The sequence below is a fragment of the Mesoplodon mirus genome, assembly GCF_964341445.2.
Source record: "Mesoplodon mirus genome assembly, chromosome: 5".
Taxonomy (NCBI): domain Eukaryota; kingdom Metazoa; phylum Chordata; class Mammalia; order Artiodactyla; family Ziphiidae; genus Mesoplodon; species Mesoplodon mirus.
The window spans coordinates 167420217-167429639 of NC_138980.1; positions in this window are offsets into that span (position 1 = coordinate 167420217).

Genomic DNA, 9423 nt, shown 5'->3' on the forward strand with positions numbered 1-9423 from the left:
AAAACTTTGAACGTTTTTTAAATTAAAACAAAGACACTTGATTGCTCAGTATTTTAAATGAAACAATTTCTCCTTCATAGAATAGTATTTAAATTTTCAATTACATTTCATTTAAATGTTACATCTGTTATCTCATGGACCAGTCTTGCCATATTGTGATACTATCACATATATATTTATCTTTACAATAACAATATCTGTAACAATCCTGTTAATAATGACATTATAATTCTTATTCTATCTAATTGTGAAAAGTCATTACACTTTCTATACAGTAGGTAAACATTTTCATATCATTTACTATGCTTACAAGTATATTTCTCTTATTACAAATTACATTCTGCAATTATGTGGCTTACCAACCTATTTTCAATAACCTGTCACTTTTCATTGGTCTCTCAGAAAGGATAGATCCAAAGGATCATTTCAGTACAAGAGCAAATTAAAAATTTATCCAAAAGAGCATTGTAACACAATAGTAAATTTTAAAAAAACATTTTATGTCAGTTGATCAACTAGAAACTGTTCTCCATTCATGCAGATGCTAAAGGCATCTGGAAAACTGAGACAAAACAAAACAAAACACAAGTGTTAGATATTCCACATTTCAGTAGTTCTAGAGGATTTCATTTCCAAGTGAAGCAGGTATTCTGCCATCCTTTGAAAGCTCTGAAAAACATTCCTGGAAGAACTGCTTTTTTGAGGTACACTCAGATTGTTTCCACAGTAAATAGGCAGTTAAAAATAATGTGCTAAGCTTTAGTTTTTAAAGCATTTAAATGGCTGATGTTTAGATAGATTTTTGGTTTCAACATTTTATCCTCTGAATGCACACAACAGTGCTAACTCAGAACATCCAAGCATAACAATATCACAGGTGTAAAATAATTCCTATTACCATATAATATTTAAATCTTAAGTCCACTTTAGAATATTGGCTATAATAGAGGGAATGATTAATTAACTGGATGTAGAAAAGGAAATATTATTAAATTAGCCATATCTGTGTATTTAACAAGGGGCTTTTAGAGGGAGGCAAATGATAGGTCATGTTTGGAATGAGAGGCAGCACAAATACACCTTCTACTTTGCATGGGATTGTCAACTTTATACCTGCTGGCCCAATATAATTATGAATAAAAGTATCCCTGTTTATATGGCAGATTAAATGGTAACCATAGCATTCCTAGGGAAGGAACTGAATGACTTGTAGGAGAACAGGAAGTGAAGGAAATGGTGTGCTGCACCTAGTAGGGAAGAAGAACAGTCCAGATTATAGTTATAGCATAGCCCACAAAAAAGTCATGCATACATGACTTGAATTTTATTTGCAAAAGACAGAGTGAAACCAGTGATTTTGAAGTGGTTTACCTTTATTTCTTGATCTTGATGACATTTCAGGACGTTGCTCTTATTGTTTCTCACTAGATGTTCCTCATCTCACCCCTTAAACTCTGTTCCTTCCACTCACCTTCCTATCACCTTTCCATCAGTGAGGATTTTCTTACGTATTTCCTTCTATACTTACTCTTCCTGTTGGCCCTACAACATTAGCATATTTATCTGACTATCATGAATTACCATAATTAGCATTCCTTAAATAAAAGTCTGCAATGATTCCTACTCTTTACAGTGAAGGCCAATGTCTTTCATAAATTAGCCATTTACTCTCCAGCATTTTATACCACTGCTTCTTCATTAAAAAACAAAACAAAACAAAACAAAACAAAAACCTTCAGTCCATTTACTCTGTTTAACCCATGTCTGTTGTACCCTGTATGGCTTTGTCCCAGGATCTCTTCATCTTTGCTAGTGTAAAGAAAAAACTTAATTCTCACCTCTCTGATGACACAGAAGATATTGTCTCACTTCTCTGATAAGACAATCTCTAAAATTTTATTTTTCCTGCAAACAGTTAAGCACTCTAGTAACTGGCTAATTACTTTGGTCAGGCTCTGGTAATTTCGTGTTTGCTATTTTCTGTGTTCTTAACTGTATTATATTTTGGAAATGAGTGAGCATGAACACTTTGTATTTCATCTTAACATAGCTTAGGATTTCAATATTAAAATTAAGAGGCTTGCAAAATTAACATAAGAAATGTTTCAATTGATATATTTTTTACTTTGTTATCTGTGTATTGTCTTGTAATTTTAAGTATTCTAAGACAAACTCTTTTGTAAGTCCTGAACATCAGAAAGAATTAAGGTAAATTTTCTTTCTGCTAACTAATCAGTAGAAATAGTTGGCAGAATAATTCTTTACTTCAGGACAAGTTACACTCTGCTCTAGTCAGTATTGATTCTACCTTGGTTGAATGGGAAGGGTCTCTTCCAAACTCTCCAACTCATCCAATTGTTTTTGACTTTCAGGGCCATCTATGTAGTTGTCTCTTCTCTCTCAACCAGCTCATTTATTCACTATTTTGTTCATCTTCTATTAAGCACCAGGCAATTTTCTAGGGGCTGAGGAGATATTGTTGGAAAAGAAGTTAGACAGGAAAGCAAACTAGAATCCAGGCCCTCCCTGTTATTTGCAGTAGGGAGACAATTAAGTTGAAAATAAATGTATAGTATGTTGGAAGATGATCAATAATATGGAAAAGGTATAACAGAGAGAAGAGGATTGGAAATGCCATGCAGGCAGGAGGGGTACAATCTGAACTGGTTGGTTTCATGACCCTTCTATCCTTAGACCCTCTAATCTCACCTCTCACAACACATCCCTCATCTTCCCAACACATACAGTTTCTGCCCCACCAGGTCTCACCTCTTTCTTCTTCTGATCTGTTGGTATCATTTGGATGGTTGTTCCATTAGAAAACACCACAGACTAGGTGACTTAAACAACATAAATTTATTTTTCTCACTTTTCTGGAGGCCAGAAATACAAGACAAAGGCATCTGCAGGCTTGGTTTCTCCAGAGGTCTCTCTCCTTGGCTCATAGATGGTCATCTTCTCACCGGCCTCACATGGTCTTTCCTCTGTACCTGTGTGTCCCTGGTGTCTCTTTGTGTGTCTACATTTTCTTTTCTTAAAAGGACACCAATCAGATGGGGTTAGGACTCATTCTAATGACCTCGTTTTAACTTATTCTCCTCTTTAAGGACCCTGTATCCAAATAGTCACTGAGGTACTACTGATGGTTAGGGTTACAAACTGTGAATTTTGGTAGGATCCAATGCAGCCTTTCACAGGTCCCTTTGGCATACCACCATAGAGATTTTATCTTGGCTAGTGTAAATAATTGTCCAGAGTCAATAATTTACATGCAATCAGCATAATCCTTGTGTCATTTCGAGCTAAAATATTATATCTTTTTATTCCATTTTGAGTTTTGTTAAAAATAATTTATTTCTGTTATCTTAGAAAGTTGATGGATTTGTGCCAAACACAAGAAATTGGGTGGACGACTAGAAATGATACCAAACAGACAAAAGAAAAAAATATATATATATATATGCATATATTTAAATACCTTAACCTCTCAACTAATGAGTGACTGAGTATTGTGTGTGTATAATTAACTAACCACAGTTTCTCTCTTCAAGGTTGTTATCATGCTCTGGTTAAAAATAAGATTGCTGGGCTTCTCCGGTGGTGCAGTGGTTGAGAGTCTGCCTGCCGATGCATGGGACATGGCTTCATGCCCCGGTCTGGGAATATCCCACATGCCACGGAGCCTGCACGTCCGGAGCCTGTGCTCCGCAATGGGAGAGGCCACAGCAGTGAGAGGCCCGCGTACCAAAAAAAAAAAAAAAAAAAGATTACTACATATTAAATAAAATTAAGTGCTAAACACTGTAATGAAGAACATGAATTGACATGCATTAAGAGTTTACTATGCACCATATAGTGAGCCAATAATATACATATAAACATGTTTAATCTCCACAGCAACCATAATAATTATTTTTAAATAAATGTATTATTTATCTATCAAACAACCCAGTGAGATATGTATTGTTATTACATAGGAGAAAAAGTGAAGTTCAGGATGTTTAAATACCTCCTCAAACTCTCATAACTTTAGATTCTTAGAGATGAATTTAAACCCAGATTTGCCTTACTTCAAATCCTCAGTACTTATCTCTGGTGCAAAAATGAGTTCAGAGATTAATTTCTAACACATTCAATTGATCCATCCAAATGCTATTAAATTGACAAATATATTTTTAAGAGATGCTACAGTTTAGATCCAGCTATTTCCTTTGTGTTATTTCTTCCCTCATTTTGCAAAGATATTCACTTTGTACCTTTAGCCATCCATCATTAGAAGCCACAGTCCATCTTTCACAGAAAGAAAACAATAAAACACTTGAGATACGTTATGGAATTCAGATACTGGAACATCTTGCAGTTGCACCATCATACTACCTTGTTTTTTTCAGTATCCATCTAGGAGACCAATTTTGCTTCAGTGATTGGGGTCACCACTGAGGGCTGGCTGGTTCCCTCCCTCTTTTTCTCTCTACCTTTCTCATACTAATTCTTCAATAGTCAGAAATAATTTAATGCTGATTTTTTCATATTTGTCATTTGTAAATGCTACTACTAATCCACCTTTAACAGTTTTATTCTCTGATATTTAATGGCTATATCCTGAATCAGTTCTTTAAAATTAAATCCTACATGTAGGCATAGAAATAATTTTAAAGATACCTTAAAATAACCTCTCCAAATACGTCTTTATATATGTCATTTGTTATGTTTTTATTTCCAATTAAATATGAGCTGGATATATTTACTCACACTTGCGCTGAGTATATTGTCAGTGTCTGTGGGTATTTTTGTCTGTCAGTGCTAGCTATATAGCATTACCTGAAATAAGATAACAGTATTATAGCTTTCTGGTGTGTTCATAATATTCTGTGGTGACCATATACATATTTTTGATGCTGTTAATATAACAGCTGCTCAGCAGAAACTGAAGTTGATATGTGTTACTATTAAGAATGATTCTATTTAAAATAACCCCAATATGAGTCTGTAACATATTTTCTATCAGACAGTAAGTAAGGGATATCTATGGCTATGAAATCTAGCAATATTAGAGAGAAAACCATACATGACAATTACCAAAAAAAAAATGAAGCTATATAGTATAAGAAATCTAACAGTTGTTGCTCTCATCCTACATTTGAGATATGATTTATGTTTTGCAGTTCTTTAGGTTTAATCGAGGAGTTAACATTGAGTTTTTTTTTAAACAAAATCAATAGGGATGCCCCCAGAGTTAACAGTATTTAATAATAACCAATTCATGTTGAATGTTCAAAAATGTGGAGTGTGGCATATACCAGCATACCCACTTGCCTAAATGAGCCATGGTTCACCCTCAGCTAAGTTGTAGTATTCACAGTCTTTCCTGGATTATTCTAAGGTTGATATTTCTGGATGCCATAAAAGAATTAAACTGAGACAATTTTTCTGTTGTTTTTGTGTGTATTACATGTATTACCTCAATCCCTTAATTTCTGAAATTTTACTCAGCCAGCCTCAGGTACCAAGACACCCAAGTACTGTGAACAGAGTGGTACCCACTCCCAGGTCTGTGATCAGGTCTAACTCTGAATGATTATTGTAGGATTTCAATTCCATTCAACTGCAATGAAGACTTTAGTGTCAGACTCTATAGCATATGGGTTTTCATTTTATTAATGTCAAAGAGTTTTTGAAATTATACACTTGGATATAATTCCCAGTATTTTTTATGTCTTTGCAAAATTTAATTGAACATTGTACACATTTGTTTTCTCACCTATATAATTGATATAATGATATAAAACTGATGAGATTGCTGTGACAAAAGATAAAGAAGGTAATATATATTAAAGAGCAACTACCTGGATCTGTGCTTGGTCCTCACAGAGGTGTCCTCAGCCTCCTCCTTGGAGGCTGTACCTTCAAGGAAAGGGTGGTTATCTGTTAACAAATTAACTGAGGAGTGCCTTGACTTTCTGCAGGAAGACAAAAGGTGTCTGTGATCTCACACACAAAGTTTATCACAGTCTCAGTGTCTTAAGGTATAAGGAATAATGGGTGTCAAGCTAAACATAAGTTTAAAGAAGTAAATTCATGATTGAGAAGTTAACAAATTGGAAGGTAGTAACTTTTGATTCCTCTGAGTCATCACATCCTTATCAATAGCTATGTTTTTCATTAGAAATATTCAGTGCAAATTTATAAAGTCTGAATCCTCCTTTTTAATTTTAATTTTAGTTTTCTTCATCTATATATATTGCAAAATGTGGAAATGATACATGATTATGTACACTGTGATTTTTCCTATGGTAACTCAAACTTGACTTTTTTTTTTTTTTTTTTACTCACTGCTAGGTGCCTCAGCTGGTCTTCAGTATCAAATATTGCATTTCCAAGATTGTTCAATATGCAATAACTATTATCTTCCTGCATTTATTAAATGTTTCAATGATGGCATCGATTTAAGATTCTTATATGTCCAGATGTAAAAAACAAAATTTGAAGCATCTAAGTAAAAAGTCAACTATTACTTTGACAACTGATAATTAACTAATATAAAGGAGATTTGTCTATACTAAGAAAAGAATTAACCCAGAGTGACCCCTCATAATTAAAATACTGTATGAAATATATCTTCCCAATTTTTACTTGAAATCAGATTTATACTCAAATGTCTTAGTTTGGACAAAAAATTGAGCAAAAGTAAATAATTTGAACATTCATGTTCATGAATTATTGTGAATTATGGGGATACATATTTCACGTTTAATTCTGAGTTTGTTTTTTTGAGTATTCTGTCAAAATTCTATTAGCAGACAAACATTGAAAAGTGTTGAAATATGACAGATAGCTGCTACTTTCTTGTAGAGCAAACTTTGTTACTCTAAAGAAGGAATTGACCACTTTAGAAAGAGCCAGACTTTGTGTCTTTTTCTACATGGTCTGACATTTTAAGCACAATGACACCAACAACGGTGTGAATTAACATCTAAAGGACACAATATGTGTGCTATTTTAGAACATCAGGGAAAGGCAGTTCATTTTCATTTGCCTCACTTTTAATTAAGCCAAAAGAAAATCAAATAATGTACACCCCAAAACAAGAAAACAGACACTTGCATTTCAGGACCAAAATCCCAACTTCATTCAATTTCTTGAAACTAAAGTTACCTGTTAACTTTCATAAAACTGCATCCCTGAAATAACTGGTTCATCAGACTGAAATAAGACAGTACTTTTTTCTTTTTTCTTTTTTTTTTTTTTTTTGTGGTACGCGGGCCTGTTGTGGCCTCTCCCGTTGTGGAGCACAGTCTCCGGATGTGCAGGCTCAGTGGCCATGGCTCATGGGCCCAGCCACTCTGCGGCATGTGGGATCTTCCCAGACCAGGGTACGAACCTGTGTCCCCTGCATCGGCAGGCAGACTCTCAACCACTGTGCCACCAGGGAAGCCCCAGTACCTTTGTGATATGAAAAACTAAAAACACTACTAAAAATTATATTATGTACTGCTGTGATTCTCTTTAATGTTTACATTTTTCCCTCTCATCTAATGTAAAGTTACCAATAGATTTAGACATATAAATTACTTTATTCATATCACATGCAGACTTCTTACTTTCATCTTTACAAGGTAATACTTTCTATTTGTTATATTACAAGTTTAGGCTATCAATCCTAACTAAATGTACATGTTCTATTTATGAATATAGGGATACACTAATGATCAATCTTGATAAGGTTTCTTTATACCTCTTCATTGGTAAATTTTCTGCAACATAAACTATTTGAAAAACATCTTAGAAATTGGAAGCTCATAAAGAGACTATGCCTAGACAAATAGAAGAACCAAGTGTATTCACTAATGCCCATATTCTTTATTTGTAGAAAGGCAACTTTGGACCTTAGTGTAAGTGTGTACTCATTTTACACATAATTGTGATGACCATATTTATTTATTACAAACCAAAGTGAAAAAAGAAGTGAAAAACGAGGTTTTTAGACAGAGTATTGCAGACATCTCAATAGAAAGAAAGATAAGAAAAATCAGAAAAAAACAAAAATCATAGCAAAAGAAAGAGGGAAGAAAAGAAGAAAAGAAATGAAGGAAGGGAGAGAGAAAGAAAGAAAGATTTTCAAGATAACTTTTCTGTGTGAATTTATTCTTTTTTAAAGTGTTTACTATTTGATTCAGTAGATTAGATTGTAAGATCTTGCCTGTTTTATTCACTATTTTATATCTAGGACCCATAACATGATTGAATCAGTGAATATTTAGGTAGTATCTATTGAATGAATCAAAAAGATATATGAATTTTACAAACCATTTATGAATGTAGTTGTAGAGGTCAATGCCTATTTCCACATTACACTAAAACCACCATCATGCCCTCTTTTTCACCACAGAGTAGGTGACCTACAGCTCACTACAGAATATTTACTTATGCAGTGTGTCTCCACTGACATCTTAAAATGTCTAGACTGGTTCAAAAGAAAAACATAAAAATAAAATTTTAAGAATAATTATCTTAAGTTATATTCATCAAGGAGGAAATATGGACTATGGAACAAAAAACTAACAAACACATTTTTGCTTCAGGAAATTGATCTCTAATGGAGGCCAAGGTAATTCTGTTTATAAAGAATGTTAGTACATAGATCAAAGCACTGGGGAACTCTGTGATAAACTGTTGTGCTTTTTTTTATAGTTTCTAATGTGTTACAAACAATTTTATATTTTACTTTCTAAGTAATGTTAGTCCAGGAGAGTGATGAGAGTAGGGAAATCCTTAGCTTCCTACTCTCAGTTGTCAGCTTATTGCATGTCTCGTCTCACCTCTCCTTGCCAAACAACCTAAGCTTAGTCCTGACCATCCCCCAGGAGTGACATGAATACAGATCTAACAATAAGCATCATTGTCCCCAGTGCATAGGTTTGGAAACTACAAAAGAGGAAGGATAACTGAGTTTCATATAGCAGGCATACAAAGAATTGTGTTGAATGTAAAGGCAGAAAAACTGAGACAAAGGAAATTCAGAAAAGCTAAGAAAGATGGTAAGGATATGAATGATACCTATCTATGCAATTAATGATACTACAACGTGAGACATCTGACCTTCACTGTCCAATGTGGTAGCCACAAGCTTCAAACAGGTACTTAAATTTAAATTAATTTAATTAAGCAAAATTAAAAATTCAGTTCCTCGGTCACACTACGAACATAGTGCTAGTGTTTCATGCTAATACGAAAAAAAGCAATTCTAATTATTTTTAGTCCAAGAAGTTTGTTTCGAAGTTAATGCAACTTACTAAGTGTACTCCATTTTAGGACATTTAATGAAATAAAAGAATCAGTGTGTAAAGTGAATTCAGTTTTTGTTTTGTTTTTTTTTTTAGTTTCTGCTTTATAACAAAGTGAATCAGCTATACATATAGATAT